The sequence below is a fragment of the Trachemys scripta genome, chromosome 9, assembly GCF_013100865.1.
Source record: "Trachemys scripta elegans isolate TJP31775 chromosome 9, CAS_Tse_1.0, whole genome shotgun sequence".
Taxonomy (NCBI): Eukaryota; Metazoa; Chordata; order Testudines; family Emydidae; genus Trachemys; species Trachemys scripta.
This window is the reverse complement of record NC_048306.1, coordinates 81,451,162-81,470,118: the sequence shown is the minus strand read 5'-3', so window position 1 is coordinate 81,470,118 and position 18,957 is coordinate 81,451,162. Positions and strand designations below refer to the sequence as shown.

Sequence of the window (18,957 nt, the reverse complement as noted above, 5' to 3'; positions counted from 1 at the left end):
TGTAAAATCTTAAGACTGGCATTCAAAAGGACTTGATATTTGACACCAAAATGGAGAGTGTGTGTCAAAGATTTGTGTCATAAAGTTATTGCTGATGCCAAACACACACAATTATACTTCAGATACCCTTGAAGAAGGCACAGCAGGCTTCAAAAGCAGGATGCCACAAAATCCGCAAGAATGCAAGGTTCTATGTTAGAGTAACCAATGATACAGATTCAGTTTTAATAGAAACAAATTGTGGGAAATTACATATTTTCAGCTTGTATCATTAACTACTGCCATCATTTACTGTATACAGCATTATTAAATATTTCTCCAGGATAAAAGGGTAACTACATTGCTTAAAAATGCAGTGACTGGTTGTAAATTTTCATGCCAGTTTAACCAATGAAGATACAGAAATTCTGCTAAAAACAAACAATTTATCTTCACCATATACAGCAGAACACCCTTGAAGTTATTCCAGGGTCTATCTGGGTTTAGATTCAATAGCTAGATTAAAAGAAATTACTCTAAATTAAACACCAATCTGAACATCCACAAAGTGAATTATTTGCTGTGATACTGGTTAAAGAATTAAAACAACATATGTAGTACAAACATTTTGCTTAAATATTACATTTCTTAATATATTTGTTTTAAAAGAAAGTATATTAAAAAGTAATTTTAGTCAAAGATCTGAAACAAACACTGTCTGAACAAAGGACTGATTTCTCAAAGAACATTTAAGAGAGATTTGTTGTCAGTAAGAAGTCCCCTCCAAGGGCAAGCAACTTATAATATACACATGCATTTATACTTTCTCATCTGCAACCTTGAAGATTCCAACTGGTTCTCATAACTCTGACAGAATAATTTTACCATAGACATGTGAACCTATATATTTGTATAGAGAGCTATAACAAAATAATAAATAAGCAGCATTATTCAACATCGGAAACTCAGAGAAATTCCTCCAATTAGATTTAGTTTCTAGCAGGCTTGAATTTATGTTTGAAATGCTTTGCAGGGTTTGTTTTTGTTGCTTATTTTTAAGAGCATATTGCTCACACTATTAGATAAATAAGCTTTTAATATTTAAAATTAGTTTATGTTTTAGTAGCAGACAATTACAACAGTGAACAAAAGGAATGCATATCAAAGACCTTGTTGATCAACGACTGTCCCTGCTGTTGAGGGCAGCCATCCATCAGCTGTCAGGAGGAGTGCAGTTCTGAAGCCATACTCAACTCTCCACTATGCCTGGGTGCCCTTGGCACAGCAGTTACCAAAAAATCCTTTTTCTGTTTACAAGTGGCATGAAAACTGCCCCTATTGCTTCAGATGAAGACTTGAGCTTTTTAACTTGAGACGGCACTACTAGGATAATTTCTACCAATGGCTGATACACAGAATTTGCAGTTGGTCCAAAGAGCAGCAGTCCTTCTCCTAAGTAGAATGGGTAGAGAAGAACACGTCACACTGGTGCATTGAGACCTCATTCAATAGCAGATCCAGTTCAAGGTATGGTCCTCCATCTTGGTACCAAGGCTGAAGCTCACTGAAGCCATGACAAAGCAATTTTAGTGGCAAAGGTTGTTTGTCTATGAAACACTCTGCTGCAGGAGTTAAGGATGAATTCATGTCTTGTCTCCTTTCTCAAACAATGCAAAACTCATCTGTTTGTACTAGACTTCCATCGAGAGAGGCAGCAATGTTCTCGCCAGCAAGCCCTCTTCCTCCCACTTCAGATATTTCCCCTGAAGAAAAAAGGCAACATGCAGAAGTACAAACCCACTGAGGGTGGAATAAAGAATATAAACCCACAATAGCCATGCTGAACCTTCAGTTTCGTGTACTAGTGAATAGTGTAATACTTGTTTATAGAACTCAGAGGATTTACTGAAACACTGCAAATAACTCCAGTACACATAGGAAGGATTCAAACTTCCTCCCGCAATCAAATACAACATAAGATACAAGACATCAACATAACACGAATATAAAAATACAGCACTATCTATTGGTGGAGGTGCTCTGTACACTGATCATTAGAACTTGTCCACGCCAGCTGAATAAGATTTTATAACAATAACTAAAGTTTTAATATTGTTGCAAATTCTTAGGAATCCAGGTAGTCTGCCATCAATGCAGGTTTCCATGCCTTTCTGTTTGCTTGAGTACTGCATTCAGTCATGGAGACATCACTCATAGTGGGATGTAGATTATCAACTGGTACAAGGTTCATGTACTCCAGGTTAGGCATATCTTTTGTAGACAGACAGCCCGTTGAAGACTGCAGTGTGCTAAAATTCTGAGAACATCTCAGCAATTCTTCCTTCACAACCAGTCTCTCACCAAGAGCCACAGGAACCTGCTGGGATACTTCCAAATCCACTTCTACATCCCTCTGGTATGACTGTTGAGCATCCTCAGTGTTTGCCCTCCACTTTCTCCCAGTGAATCTGTACACCAGTTCTTGTTGCAAAGGGGTGAACTCCTTTTTGTGTAAGGTCCCCTCCAAAGAGGAGTAAGTTTGTGATTTTTCCCAAGCAGCTTTTCCCCATTGTATAGCCACAACTTCTCACCTTCCCTATGGGCATGTAATTCTCCTTTGTCTTTGCATCTTGTGTTTGGCATGCTCACTTCTGGCTCATGTGTTTCTTCACCGTATAGAGTCGTTTCTTCAGGTCACTGAAATAAGACTCTGCTGTGTCACCCACCTGAGTAGGTGCAAGGAGCCTGGTTGGTTCTTGCTGCCTGAACATCCAAACCCAGGGAAGCATGAGTTTGCAGTGTCCAAAAATAATTTTATAGTGCAAGTAATGGAAGTGGATTGTTGTCTGATATTATACAAAAGATGACCAAAGTTATATGTATGCCAATCTCATTGGTCTTCACTGCTTAAAATTCCAAGCATGGAACCAATTATGCAGTTATTCTCTCCACTCCCTCATTACTCGTAGGATGGACAACACTGGTCCTCATTTTGGTTACCTGCAGTTGTCAGCAAACCTCGTGTAATACCCATGATTCAAATTCCTTCCTCTGATCACTGCAAATCAATTTGGTGGGTCAAACTGCAACTCTACATATTTCATCAGTGCAGCCATACCTGTTTCAGTTCTTTTATCCTTTAAGGGCTGTGCCACCACATACTTTGAGAAAGTGTCATTACTACCAGCAAATACCAATTACCAGCTGGCATTTCTGGTAGTGGGCCTTTCAAGTTAATTTGTATGAATTCCTAGGGCTAACTAGGTTGGGGCATTTCCCCTAAAGGAGATCTGCCTTTCCTTACCGGTGTTTCCCTTTCTTGACAGGTAAGACAAGAAAGTACCCAGGCCTTAGTATCTGCAGCCATGCCCAGCCAAAAAAACTCAAAACCAACTCCCTCCAGCCTCCACCAAAAACCTAACCAGACAACCACCACCAACTGTTGGATACCTAGCTTGGTGTTTTTCATGCCCCAGGTGGCCTGCTGTTTTGTTATCAAGAAGACACACAACATAAATACATAGGCAGATTGTAAGATTAGATAGTTGACCTGGATGCCAAAAGTCCTGGGATGTTTAAGGCCTGTCACAGTCCATTAGCTCATTACAAAGACCGCATGACATGACTATTGCTTAATGAAGGGTGAAATTCTGATCTCATTTATACTTGTATAACTCCACTTAGCTTGAACCAAAAGGGAGGGTATAATTTGTCATTAACTACTATCCTGAGGTGCAGTAATTTAAAATGTTTATATTGAATATACAATTTTATCTGTTTTATACTAATTCAGGTATAAATTGCAGCATGATTAATTTCAAGGTTTGTGTATTTTTACATAAGCAAAACAAAAGAGGGAACTGTTTGTCTTGTGTAAGTTCAGACTATGCAACTGGCATCCAGAGTAACCACAAAGATATAAACTTCTTAGCCTTCTGGAAATATAAAAGTAAACAGCAAAACCACCAACAATTCCATCATAGAAAATATAGTAAAAGAAATATTCTTAAGATATTTTCCTACTAAAACCAAGTTAATCTATACCTTCCATTTTGAAGTATTACAGACTTTAAGACCCCAAAAGTTACTCTCTTGAGGATGGTATGTGTATATCCCAGCAACTGGCCAGCAGCTGAAGTCTCTCAAAGAGGCTGATTGCCAACACCTTTTCCAACCCCACTTCTACAGAAAACTAAAAAAGAGTAAAAAATTAAGGTAAAGGCAAGAGGGGGAGATTTTAAAAAGTGCCTAATGGACTTGTGCTCCAAAATCCCTTAGGTGCTTCTTAAAAATCTCTCCTATATTGGCTATTCTAATGGCTTTTTGCAGAAGGAGGAGTAATTAGAAATGAGCAGCTGAAATTGCCTTCACAGTTAAAGATAAAACCTTTCAGTTCTTAACCTAAAATAAGTTTAAAAAGCTGTAAGAATCTTCACTTTGTGCACTTATACTAACAGATACTCTCCAGTTCTGGGCAGTCAAAGGCCCTCTGCATGTGCCTCATAAAGTGAATATCTATCATAGTTGTACAACTTGTCTGGAGTTATTGGTTTTTAAACATAAAAACAGTTCTACAGAGATACAGCAAAACACTAACGTAGAGCATGGAGACTGACATTTGTATTTTAAGTGAAAACTTAACTTAAAAGTAAAAATATAAATGATTATTTTAAAAGACCAAATTTGACTTGTAAGCATCACCCAGCCAAAACTAAAGCAAAATGCTTAGCAAGATCCCATGACAATTTCTTTTGTTGGTCTGGGCCCATGAGGCAAAGAAACTTCATCAGACCTGGACCTTCCCTAGTTTTGCAGGATTGATTTGAGTTGAAAGGATCATACATATGCATTTTTGTGGGCAACTGGAGAGACCGAAATTCAGGCCAATTCTTACTCGGACCTAATTATGAAACAAAGCAAGGTAATTTTCTATCAGTGGTATTCTAGACACCTTATAGAAAACACACAGAGAGATAGGTGCACCATTCTGACAGCCTAAAATAAAGTTTCAGACTTCATTTTAAAAGGGTCAATTCCTGAGGACAAAAGAGGGTTTTCTATAGCTTCAGTACCGCGGAAACAAAGATCTAACAGTATGTTTTCTGCCTTGGAGGGTCCAAGCAGCTCCTTTAAAATGCATGTTGAAATATTTAGTTCCCACGGTGTACTGCCTTACTTTTAACTAAATATGTTAAGATGCTGCTTTTAAAGGTTTTACATAAATGTTTATGTACTGACAGAAACTGCATTTGATCTGACTCCTTCGGTAACACACAGTAATCTCTCTTAAATGCAGTGAGGGCTTCCTGGTAAATTCTGTCTATGCTGGCCAATTCATGTTCAGCTCAGGAAGACCAAATAGTCTTTATGCAGTAAGCTTTGATCCCCAAGGCACACTCTCTGCAACATACATAATGCAGAAGAAGATGCACTTAACCTTCCATTTACACTGTCTGTCTCCACTACAGAAGTGTTGCATGCTAACTCAAGATCTCACACAAAAGTGCTCCCAACTGCACAAGGTGTTGTTACTACTGCTTGGATCATGGTGAATAAAAATAAATAAATAAATAAATCAATGATTAAGGATAAACTGATTTGGATTTTTTAAATTTTAATTAAATATACATTTCCTTTCCAAAATAAACCTATTTAGAATTATATTTAACTTTTTGAAAATCATGTGAAGGTCTAAATTCACTATAAACTATTAAGATTGTTTAGGTTAAAGAAAAAAGTAAAGTTAAAGCAGTACATGGTTGCTGCTGAAGTTTTAAAGAATGTTAGATCACTGAACTGGTAGAAGTCACTGGCTAAGCACCTGGAACCAGAGTTTGCCGAAGTGCTAAACAAGTTTTTGATAGCACTAGCCTTTTCTGCTGATACAGAGAGAATTTTTTTTTATTTCAATTTATTCAACTAGTTCAGTTCAATGATGCTGAACATTCATTCAAAGTTAAGAAGCCAACTGGGAGCTGGAAAGCAGGAAAGCTCATTTTCCTCTTTCAATCTATGAATAAAAACTAGGTGTGAGAGGATGAGATCTGCTAGTTCTAAAATCTTGAAGGACATGGGGACCAGAAACAATCAGTTCAATTCAGTAACTACAGATAAGGCCTCCTTTGTTTAATAAATCTCTTAGTTTTAAATGCAAAACATGTTTTGATAAATGTACTTTTCTTTATATACCAAGTACATTTAAGATAGTTTAAACTAATAAAAAATTTAAAATGCTGTTTTTGTGCATTTTTAATTAAATTCCAATTTCCATCCAAATAGAGCTTTTTAGTAAATAAGAAATGTACCATTCACCATTTTCTAACAGAGTAAAAATGTAAAAATTAAGGATCTGAATAAATCTTATATAATTACTTATGTAAATGTGTATAAATACAATCTATCCTCCTAATTAGCAGAAAGTACCACCAACATTTAGTGTAAAGAATATATTTAGTTGAAAATAAACATGTTTTAAAGGTTACCAACCAACAAGACTTGCCCTTTCTTTAGGAAAATAATTAAAAAGTACAAATGCAAAACAAGATTAAAATTAATTATTTTAATTGAGGTTTCCTGCATGCTGATTTAAATCATGAGTGACATAAGCGAGTTAAGTCACTTTGATTTAAATCAATTCACCCTGGTTTGGATGAGACTTGATTTGAGCAAATCTAAGCAGCCCTGTGTACCTGTGTCAGTCTCACGATTGTAGCGTCAATGTGGATGGAGACTGCAAGTGGAATAGTTCAATCTGCAGACAGAGCTCAAAAGGAGACTATATATGGCTATGCCAACTAGAAAAAAAACAAACACCTTCCGTAACCCACACTGATTCAGTGTAATGTTCTGTCCTCCTCTAGTGATGGCTGGGATACAGATAGGGGATCCCTAACAAAGGTGTCTTTTAACTTGGGCAGTAAAGGCCATTGGATTTAGATTTAGAGGTTCCAGGTTCAATCCCTCCTACCAACAGCCCACCCAGGCACATCAAGTTAGATAGGGGAAGTATGCCCTGAAGATCATACATTTTTTGGACTGCAACAAAGTCAAAATGGCTAACTGCTTCAGAGACTTCTTTTTATGAACGAGGACTTCAGGAAAAACTTTCCTGAAGGACTGTGGTCAACAGACTTGGCAAAAGAAGATTAGACACTGGTTGGATTCAACTATCAGCATTACGACAGAGTAACAAAACTGATATGTGTAGTACAATTAAGCTCACTGATGCCTTGTCCATCTCTTCTCAGAACTCAAGGTATAAGACACTTGAGCAAAACATACATGAAAGCTCCCATGCCTCATGAATAGAGAAGCTAACAAATGCCCAGACCTGATCATCAATGAACTTGCTGGGTAGTTTAGCATTTCTCACTATTGCAATGATAACTAGGGTCTGCGTCCTGCAGTTAATACAGATTAACTAAAATACCCGTATAATGTGAAAGGAACTTCAGAAAACTGAGCTAGTCCTCTTGCAGATTGAGTATACCTGACAAATAAGTAGTTTAATGCATAAAAAGGTATTGTTCTGCCAACATCATCAATATTGCTGCTCTTTGGAACAGCGTCTTGCTCCTTGCTTAGATGGAACAAAACAATCAGTCTCTCAAAATAAGAAATGGCTGACCTCAAACCAGGTTCCAAAACGACTGAAGTACTAATCTCACTACCCTGAGCCCAAGGCAGCTGATGCAAGATCTTTAGTTTGTCTGCTCAAAATGTCCTAAATAGATGTGCCCTGAGTAACGTGGTACCACAGCCCTAAAGACTGGCATTTGTGGTGACCTCTCAAGTATTTCTTGAGGGTGCTCATCAGGACAGTATTCGCCCTCCAATTTTTGTCATCAGATGGACAAAGCCATGGATGTACACCTCAATGGTGGATGTAAGCCCCCTTTCTGTTGCAAAACTCTTTTATGGATATGCTGCCCTCTACTGGTAAGAAAGCATCACTGCTGATCAATTCAGGGCAGAAAACACCAAGTTTTATGACAATCTTTGGGGAATATGTACAGATTGTGCATGGTTTGATGGAGGGTAGCATTTGGATATGAACTTTCTCAGAATACCTTTATGATTTCTTAAAGATCATCATTGAATATGATACATAGCTCCTCCTTCTTACCTCTTGCTTTAAAAAAAAAAATCTATGTGCTTTCCCCCCTCCTGTTGATCAGAGGATAACAAATACAACAACAAAGAGATTTAGCTGACCACGGAGTCAAAACCCTACACAAGAACTTCAGAATCAGGTCCAGAGTGGGAAGCAGAAGCACGGAATCTCACTTAATTGTGCTCGATCCCTAAGGAGAGAGGCTTTGATAGAAGGCTGTTCCACGCACACAACACACAGACATATACCACACACACATATTACATATAAATTGACTATATGTACCTAAACTATAGTTATGTTATTTAGAAGGCAACTTTAAATGTCTAAAAATTTATTTCAGGAAAATAAATTGTGTATTTTTATCTTTTTTGTTCTGCCACAATATCTCCCAATCCTAGTATATCATAGTAATCCTTGTGATAGTCTCTCAATTTGATTTAGACCATATTTACACACACTCCAACAGTTAAAAAAAATTGTACCCCTTCTTCAGCTCTATTTATAGCTTTCCACTTTTTTGGGTAATAACATTTCAAAGTAATTTTTTGGGTAATAACATTTCAAAGTTCTTAATATTTTGTGATCAGTGTAATAAATATAAAACATTTCCTTGGAAAAAGTTATTTTATTTTTTTAATCACTGTTTTGATGGAGTATTTGATTTCAATTGTTTTGAATAAACTTAAATCAATAATAAACAGGATATACTAGTTTTGAAACTGTGATAAAAATAGGTAATAAAATGCTACTGGTTAAACAGGATGTGTTGTGAATAGGTCAGCTCAAGGTCCCAGCTAAACATCTTGTTTGTGTCCCGAAGCCTTGTTTCATGTATGCCTTATTCTCTCAGTAGGGTCCCCCTGCTCTGGTCTAAACATCAGGCCACTGCTCCCTATCGATCTTCTTTAAATCTCAAGAATAATACATTTCAAGACAACACAGCACAAGCTGACTAAAGCCCTTTAATTACATCACTGCTGAAAGGAAATCATTGATCAATGGCATTATGGGAAAATAAACTGCCCCCCAAACCAGATCAAAGTCAATGAAATAGCTGACTAGCTGCCCCATTTGGGACTTTTCCTAGATTAGTGCTCATGGACAAGCAAAAGAGGTATACTAACACATGCTGCTTACTGTCTTTTTGAAGCTTTCCCTGGCAGGTGTCATGCTCTGAGCATGGTTTTTGATTATTCTAATTAAATATAATATTATCAACAGATCTTCATATTGATCCCTAAACCCCCCTTCTAAATAGAAAAGTAAAAGCCCTGAGAGAGGGCCTCAGAGGCTAATAGGCAATTTGAAATATCTTAATTTTATATCAGTTTTCTCTATGTTGAAACTTGCTGACAGTTATCAATATCAAAATGTCAATCACTTCTGGCTGTAGAATACTACAGCAAATGTATTCTGATTTCTGATTTCTTTGTAATACTTCCCTTCATAAGAGTAAAATTAATACTCTAATGCCATTGGAAAAATAAGAAACTATGCAAAACAAGCAGCAATATATCATTTTTGTTTTGTAGATTTGTTATTGCCCTCACCATTTTTCATGAAAAGCATTTTATAAGGGCTAAATATTACTAAAAGATCCATGAAGCCCTATTTAGATTTTAAACCTAAAATAAAGAACAAACTTGAAACTTAACAATAAGCAAATATTTATTTTGATATAAAGCCAAAATAGATCTGGAATTCCTTTTACATCACATGATTATATAAACATATTCAGATAGGAATATGAATACTAGTATGTATTTATTATTATTATATACTTCATGTATTATATAAATACATTTGAAAATATTCCCCAAAATTACAACAACAAAAACCAAAGTAAAATATTTTGAGGTGGTATTTTTTTATTTTTTGGCAAAGTTAAGGGGGTATATAAATATTTATTGCCACCACTGTCAATAACAACAATCACAAAAATTTAAAAACTACAAACATTTATATAGCCCCATAACTTTGCAAGATGTCTCATTTATAGTTATTAGTTTTTCTGGTAGAGGTATGAGCTGCTCTAATATCTATGCTTCCTCCCCATGTTATATCTCCTTCTTATTCATTTCCTATTCCCTCAGGTGGTTCTCATTGCTAATGCCCAAATGGCATCAACCTGTTGTTTAGCACATCTATGAAAAGGCGAGCCTGCTGGCTAATTTACCAAGGGATTAAAGCCCTGAAACCACTTCAATCTGTTACTTTGTTTCAATGTAAAAGCCCTACCCATGACAGAGAGGCACCCGAGTGAAACAGAAAATATCCTTTTAAGAAAGAAAATTTCAAAGTAGGAAACATTTAAAGTAATACCTGGATATGCCAACATATCATCAGGTGCAGTTGAACAAATGTATGGAAGTTACATTCAGAAAGCCAATGAATCTAGAAATACTGAGAATTGGGGTAAGTGGGTGGTTTATTTATTTTTATACTTAAGAACACTGTAGAAACTGGAGTTGCTATTCTAACCTGAAACTTTGGTAATGTTAACACATGCTATTATTTTCCTACAATTCTCCAGTGACTTCAATTGAAGACACAGATGCTCAGTGCCTCTGGGGTAAAAAACAGGCAATTTATGTAGGTGCCTTATTTTAGGGACCTAAGTGTGAAAATTTTGGCCATAGGGTGTGTTTTTTTCAATTTTTTTGGCCATAGGATGTGCTTAAGCATGTGATTAGTCACCCTGAAGTCAATGGGACTACTCATGTGGTTAAAAGTTAAATCTTTGTAGGATTGGGGCCTTAGTGCTTGTATTGAATTTCAGTATGTGCATCACATTGCTTTATATCTTTGTAAAAAACAGCTATAGAGCAGCAACTGAACTTCACAACATGTATGGATCATAAACCCTAGCATGTGAGGTCTGAGTCAAGTTCTACCTTAATTAAAAATGTTTTGCGCTTATTTATTAAGCTTCTGAGGGTCAAGAAAGAACAAGGCCAAAATACTGTACTAATAGCTTCAAAAGTGTGTGCAATGCTCCATGGTTATTTCACAAATAAAATGTTGCGGCAAACATACTTTCATCAGTCATCCAGGCCAGCATATCCAAAAATAAGATTTCGATTTACAAATCAATGCAATATTGTAAGAGCTGCAATGTATTAAAAAACACATTTCAAGAAGGTTATTGAAAGTGGGATAAGCAAACTTTTCTGAAATTGAATATACTACTATGGATTATGAATTTGTGTGCCGATCACAGCCCCTTTTTGTAGTGAATGATGTTCAATCAGAAGAGGAAAAGAAATATTATCCAATTTCTTTCCACAGTGCTATTTTAAATGTTACTAGTATTGGTGCCAACCCTTGTACATCTTGATGCCAAGAGTACAGATTTTCTGGAATGAAAAAAAAATGCCAGCAAAGATGTGTCACAGTGCCAAAGGCTTCAGAGGAAACGAATGTGTGTAAATTAGTATTTGTAAGAGATTCACATTCAAAAATACCTCACATAAGGACACAATACTCAAGGTCCCATTTTAATCAATTTTATTATAGCAACAAACAAATTCTCCAACTGCCAATAAAATACCTAATTTGATTCATTTAGAGAGGATGCGCATGTACACGTACCCACAAAAATAAAATCAGTACCCCGTAACGGGATTTTGAACACCCTCAGATCCAAGGTCCATCATGGATTTGGTCTTAAAAAAAGAAAATGGGGCAGAATATGAATCATCAGAACTTGACACTTCAAATGAGCGTGCTGACATCAATTTATATTATATTAATTAGAAAGCAATTTTAAATATTTGAAAATTAGTTTCATGAGAATAAATTATTTTTAAACACATTTTTTACGTTTACCTGTAAAATCCACTATTTTACTATTATCCACTTGTGATCTCCCACCCCCCAATTTTATTTAGAATGACTATTTGTAAGAAATGAAAAAATATTTCCAAATATATTGTCAATGTACCAAACGAGTTATTTTTATAATTTTAACAGATGGTGTTATTTCCTCCTATAAATATTCCAGATCTACCTGGGACTTAACCTCTGCTGGATGATACTCAGCTATTAACTAATTTAGTTCTTCTCTACAGTGTATCAGATGAAGATGCTGTGCATACTAAATGACTTTCCAAGAAAGATTTGTTTTTAATATACAAGTTGACATAATATTTCACTTATGTGCAGTGGTACTTCTGTTAGTAATTCCGGGGAAAGAGTTTAAGACATCTCAAAATATTTTTCATAGCTATAATACACATTGTCAACTAGTGGGGATTCTTCTGTTCTTCTAAGAATAAAAACCACATTTCTGACCTACTGGGGAAAGGTGGAAATGAGTTTTTCAGTGAAATTTTATCATTCATACTGCTTTCACTGAAAAAGGAAGCTAAACATTAGGCTTGTTGCTTCAACAAACTATTATTACACGCTTCACCAGTCCATTAAAAGAAAGTAATTTAATCAGTTTGTATTTTCTCAGGAAAATCTCATTCAGAGAAATTTTATTGCCAGCTATCTAAATAGTAAATACTTATTATCCTCTCAAAATGAGTTTTTGCTTGCCAAGGGCAAACCCATTGCTGTTATTGTAGAGCTCTGTCAGAGAAACAAGAAGTTAAAAAGGTTATAAAGATACCATTAACGTCATGGGACTGTCTTGTCAGGACTCAAAAGTGCTTAGTAATTGAGGGTTTTATTCAAAGTGTATTAGCACCCATATAAACGGCACAGTTAATATGACGCTTTAGGCTTTATTTTGTTACAGCCCAGTATAATCACCTACAAACAGCTGAATACTGTAAATTTATCTGCTGGAAAGCACAGCTCATTTTATCATCTGTTTCTAGCTTGAGTCTTTGAAGAAAATGTCAATAACATACAGCTTAAAGGCATATACTAGATCCAACCAATCAGAAAAATGGAAAAAGGTTTAAATGATAAATAATTGGTCCAGGCAATATGCGCCTTGTACAGAAATATGAGGGTAAGGAAAGGACAAATGTATTTGCCTTATTCAGAAAAGTGCTTGTCACCACTAAAAATAAAAATGTTACAAATTAGCCTGCACAATAAGCTTAACATATCTTTAAAAGGTAAAACATAAGCATATATTACAGAAGAAATTAAGAGTGCTAGTGTCAAAAAATTTAACATTACCCGAAATTACCCTGACATACTTTGTCATAATACTGTTTCAGTAATTCATCCAGAAAGTACAGTAATACAGTGACACACACACTTCCATAGTATGGGCCACTGCTTAATAATTCAGGTCCCTCTCATGGACCACCTGCTCTGCCAACATCAGTCTAGATCCCACACCTTCCCGAATCAATTACAGTGCTTAGGTACATGAAAAAGTAAAAACAAAACAATCCCCCCAATATTAAGAAGACAAGATATAAATTCACTTTAATGTACGCCTTGCAGCTGCTTGGTTACATCCCCCCCATTTTGCATCTGTGATATTTATTTCCTCTCGTTGGGTGGAAGACTACATTTATTTATACCAAATCTCCCCTCATTCCCTGCAGCCCTGAATGCTCTAATCTATCCAAGTCACTTTGCAGTTTAGTTCTGTCCCTCTGCGTGTTTGCCACACAGCTCCAATTTTGGCTTTTGTCTACAAATATGACCACAGTTGAATTTATATCAGAGTCACACTTGACAAAGAAAGACAAGGAGCTGTAATGCACAGTGGACAAAACTTTGTCCCGCCCCTCTTATTTTCATAGGTCCAAAAACAACCCTGAAAGCTCTAGGAGTATGATTACACTGCAATAAAAGAGCTGCAGCCGGCCTTAGTTAGCTGACTCCAGCACATGGGGCTATAAAATTTCAGTGTAGACGTTCAGACTTGGGCTAGATCTGGGCTCTGAGACAACATGTGGGGAAAGGGTCTCAGAGAGCCCAGGCTCCAGCCCAAACCCAAACATTTACATTGTATTTTTAGCCCTGCAGCCTTAGCCCCCTGACCAGGGATCTGAGATTCAGTGCCCCAGGTTTTTTAATCGCAGTGTAGACATATCCTGAGAGTCTTGAGGTCTGGTTCTCCTCTCACTTATATCAGCATTCATAGATTTCAAGGCCAGAAAGGAGTCATGCGATCATCTAGTCTGACCTCCTGTATAACAGAGGCCATAGAACCATCCCAAAATAAATACAAGAAAAATATCCGATTCAGATTTTAAAATTGCCAGTGATGGATAATCCAAGGTGACCACTGGTAAATTTTTCCAATGGTTAATTACCCTCACTATTAAAAATGTCCACTCTGAATTTGTCTCATTTCAGCTTCTAGTCATTGGATCATGTTATAGCTTTTTTGGCTAGACTGAAGAGCCAATTATCAAGTATTTGTTCCCCTCAAAGGTACTGACTGTAATCAAGTCACCCCTTAAACTTCTTTTTGTTAATCTAATTAGATTGAGCTCCTTGAGTCTATCATTCTAAGGCATGTTTTCTAATCCTTTAATCATTCTTGTGGTTCTTCTCTGAATCCTCCCCAATTTATCAACATCCTTCTGAAACTGTGGACACAGAACTGGACAAAGTATTCCAGTAATGGTTCCACTGGAGCAAATACAAAACGTGAAATAACCTCTCTACTCCTACTGATACTCCTGTATATGCATCCAACAATCATATTAGCCCTTTTGGCCACAGTGTCACCCTGGGTGTCATGGTCAACTGATTATCCATCACAACCCTGAAATCTTTCAGAGTCACTGCTTCCAAGGATAGAGTCCCCCATCCTGTAAGCACAATCTACATTCTTTGTTCCTAGACATATACATTTAGCCATATTAAAATGCATACTTCGCTTGCAATCAGTTTATCCAGATTACTCTGTATATCAGTCCTCTTCATTATTCAACACTCTCCCAAATTTGTGTATCATCTGCAAATTTTATTAGTACAATTTAATATGCGCCAAGACATGAACGGAGAACTCTTGTGAAGGATTCGGGCAGGATGGTGTGCGTTTATTTCCATCAAGGACATCCTCAAAGGAAAAATCTACAAGACCACACGTACAAATATCTTCAATTCAACAGTGCTGCCAGCCATGCTGTATGGCAGTGAAATGTGGGCACTGATGAAGAGAGAAGAAGAGCGGCTGTCAGTAGCTGAAAGGGCAATGGAACGAGCTCTGCGGGGAATTTCCCTTCTGGATCGTATTCCAAATGAAATGATTAGAGAACGCAGCAGTGTGAAAGATATTGTTGTGGAAAGCAGATATAATAGGATACCATGGGCGGGCCACATAGCACGGTTCACGGACAATAGGTGGACCACAATCATTACTGAGTGGTACCCGCGAGAACAGAAAAGACCACCTGGTCGGCCTCCAAGAAGATGGGAAGATGACATTGTAAAACGTTTCAGACGAACATGGAGAAGAAAGGCAAGAATGTGAGAAGAATGGCGGACGTGTTGTGATCGGCGCAGTCTTAACGACAGCTGAAGACCGATTGATCCAGGTGATGATTTCATATTTTCTTCCAGGTCATTGATAAAAATGTTAAATAACGTAAGACAAGAACCAATCTGTGTGGGACCCCACTAGAAACACACCTGCTCAATGACGATTCCCGATTTACGGTTATATTTTGAGACCTATCAGCTAGCCAGCTTTTAATCCATTTAATGTGTGCCATGTTAAATATATATTGTTCTAGTTTTTAATAAATTAACAATCCAGCAAGCTCTTCAGCCAGCTCTTTTTAAACTCTTGGGTGCAAGTTATCCGAACTTACGGACTTAAAAATGTCTCATTATAATGGCTGCTGTTTAACATCCTCCTTAGACAGTAGTGGAATGGAAAGAGTGGACTACATTATCTGTTTTTCCCCAAATATAGAACAGAAATATTTAATGAACACTTCTGCCTTTTTTGCATTACTAGTATTAATTCTACCATTTCCATCTAATAATGGATCAATACCATTGTTAGGATTCTTTTTGTTCCTAATATATTTTTAAAAAGCTCCTCATTGTCCTTAACTCTGCTAATCATAGATTTCTCCTTGTGTCCCTTTGCTTCTCTTAGCAATTTTCTACAATTCCTAGCTTCTGACATATTCATTACTATCAATTTCCCCTTTCTTCCATTTATTATATAGTATATTGTTACACCAGCCTTCACTTCCTCTCTAAACCAGTTTTTTTTTTTAAACCAATATGACCACCTTCCTTGATAGTAGCTTTTTGGTCATCTAGTAGATTATTGTTAAACAATTCCCTAGTATCATTCACATCTTTTTTAAATTAAATTTCTCCTCCCACCAGCTGATTTGGCTCATAATTGTTTTCAGTTTTGTGCAACTGGCCCTATTAAACCATCGGGTATATATATATTACTGGTCTGAACTTTATTCTGCTTGCACATTATAAATGTGATCAAGTCATGACCATTTGTATCTAAGCCACCATTAATTTTTGTTAATTAATTGTTTTGTGATCAGTTACTCTTTATCAGTCAAGATGACATCTAATATAGAATTCTCCTGTGTTGGCATCATCACTGAGTTAGGAAATTATCTAATATTCAGAAATTCCAAGAATGCTTTAGTCCGGCAGCATAAGACCGTCAGCATACGTAACTCAAATTTAAGTGTCCGTCCCCAATGATCATGCAGCTCTTTTTCCCTACACATTATAGATATGTGCGTAAGGAGTTTGTCATCCTGTTCCCTAGTGTGATTTGGTGGTCTGTAACAGACACCAACTAATACCATCTTGTGCTTTACCTGTTAAGATAGTGATCCATAAGCATTAAAGACCATTTTCTTCTGAGTTATTAGTGATTTGGAAACAGGTAATGCCATTTTTTATATATATGAACTGCTACTTCTCCTCCCCTTTTGACTATTCATTTTTTCCTAAATAGGTTATAACCATTTATTTTAACACTCAAAATCACATGAACTACGTGAATCATCCCACCAGATTTCAGTAATACCAACTAGATCAAATTTATGGTCATATATAAGCAATTCCAATTCCTCTTGCTTGTTACCCAGGCTCCTAGCATTGGTGGATAGGCAATTCAAGAATTTCTTCTCTATATGTCCTTTGGTTCTTGGAATAATTTTGTTCACACTGTCTAGATTTTGTGCTGAGTCCTCTTTTAATTCTCCCCCCACCCCCGCCTTTAGTTATTAGTGTAATGCCCTCCTGACTACTCTAGCCAGCCTGTCCTTGAGAAGGGTGGCTCCCCTTCTGCTGAGGTGGAGGCCATCCAAATTATACAACCCCTCACCCCATAAAAGGTAGTGGGACATCGTTCGGGGGACAGAAAGCATATCAGAGAAGATTCTTTGGACACCAGTGTAAATCCACTAACTTTCAGAGAGTTGCTCCTGATTTACACAGCTGTAAATGAGTGGAAAATCAGACTGCTGAAGTGAGATGCAATAAGCAGGATGCTCCATGATTTTAACACTGACAAGTTTTATGTGTTGTAACAAAAACAACTCCGAGGACTATCCTGAAATACTCCCTGGGCCACAGATTTAGACCACTAGAATAACATAAAAATCCACTTCCTGAACACATTATGTAGTATAATTTTTAAAATGTCAGAAAAAATACATTTTACTAATTTTGCATTATTACTATGCATATTTTCTGATTCAAAGAGCATAGGTAGGGTTTAATTGCATATCTCAACATAACTTCATAGTGAAGAAAGTAAATATACTTTTCTTAACATGCAGTAATCTTAAACATCCAGCTGCAAAACACAGAGTTATAAAGATACCCACCTGAAGAATACCATCATCCCCAAACACAATTAACCTATTTAATTCTAACCTTTAAAGGACAGTGCTGCATGTATGAAAAAAAATCCATCTTGTGGGAGTTATGAAATTGTATCTACTGTACCAAATGGATGCTTTAAGGAAGCTCTGATTTCTATTACAAAAGCATATTTGAGTATAAATCATGTTTAGATATACCTTTTGTAATAAAATAAACCTTTTAAAGCTTTAAAAGTGGTCAGAAAGATACACTCCACTAAGCTGGTGGCTGCTAGTAAATGTGGTGGAATTTAACATTTCCAGCAATGCAGATTTTGTCACATTTTTGGAGACCACAATCACACAGCGAAAAAACAAACAACTGGGAAAGGAAGGGTGGACTTCTCTGTCTCAAAATTCAAAGGCTGATTATAATGAAATTGTTTTGGAAGCACAAGTGACTGGATTGTAATGTTTTAGATAACTTCGCTGAACTCTAAAACTAGTAAATTCATCAAGTGATTATGTGTTAACGTGCCCATTACCATAGTATCTAGGAAACAAAATGAGTACTGTGCATCGTCACTAGAGGATGGAGCAGAGTGATTGTACTTATATTTAAACTTACAAATAGGGACTCATTTTTCATCCTCTAGATATGATGATATTTTAACTGGAGGTTTCAAAATCATCAAATAAACCTACCAAATAACCAGAGACTAGGCAAAAAGTAAGTTTAACTTGTAGTTTGCAGAAAATCAAAACTACAGCAAAGTTAATTCTTATTATGAATCTATAAACATTTTTAAAGCACCAATCACTGTAATAGATATCCAATTACTTACAGCACACCAGTCATTTGGCAGATATTAACCACTTTGCACTAAGTACCTTTTTACCTGAGGATCACAAAGTGCTTTTACAAACATTAATTCATTATGCCTCAGCACTCCTGGAACTCCCATTTTACAGAGAGGTAAACTGAAACACAGAGGTTAAGTGACTTATCCATAGTTACAGAAGTGACACTAGCAAAGCTGGGAATAGAATTCTCTGAAAACCTGATTCTCTGTCCCCTGTTGTAACAAATAGTCCTGCAGGCTAAATGTAGATTAGCAAATAAAGTAATGAAGTAGT

General features: G+C 36.5%; 1 protein-coding gene across 2 annotated transcripts in view; it reads right to left on the bottom strand.

Annotated features, from left to right (window-relative positions):
- RSRC1 (arginine and serine rich coiled-coil 1) overlaps positions 1 to 18,957 on the bottom strand; it is a 344,188-nt gene that overhangs the window by 106,899 nt on the left and 218,332 nt on the right. The window lies entirely within an intron of this gene.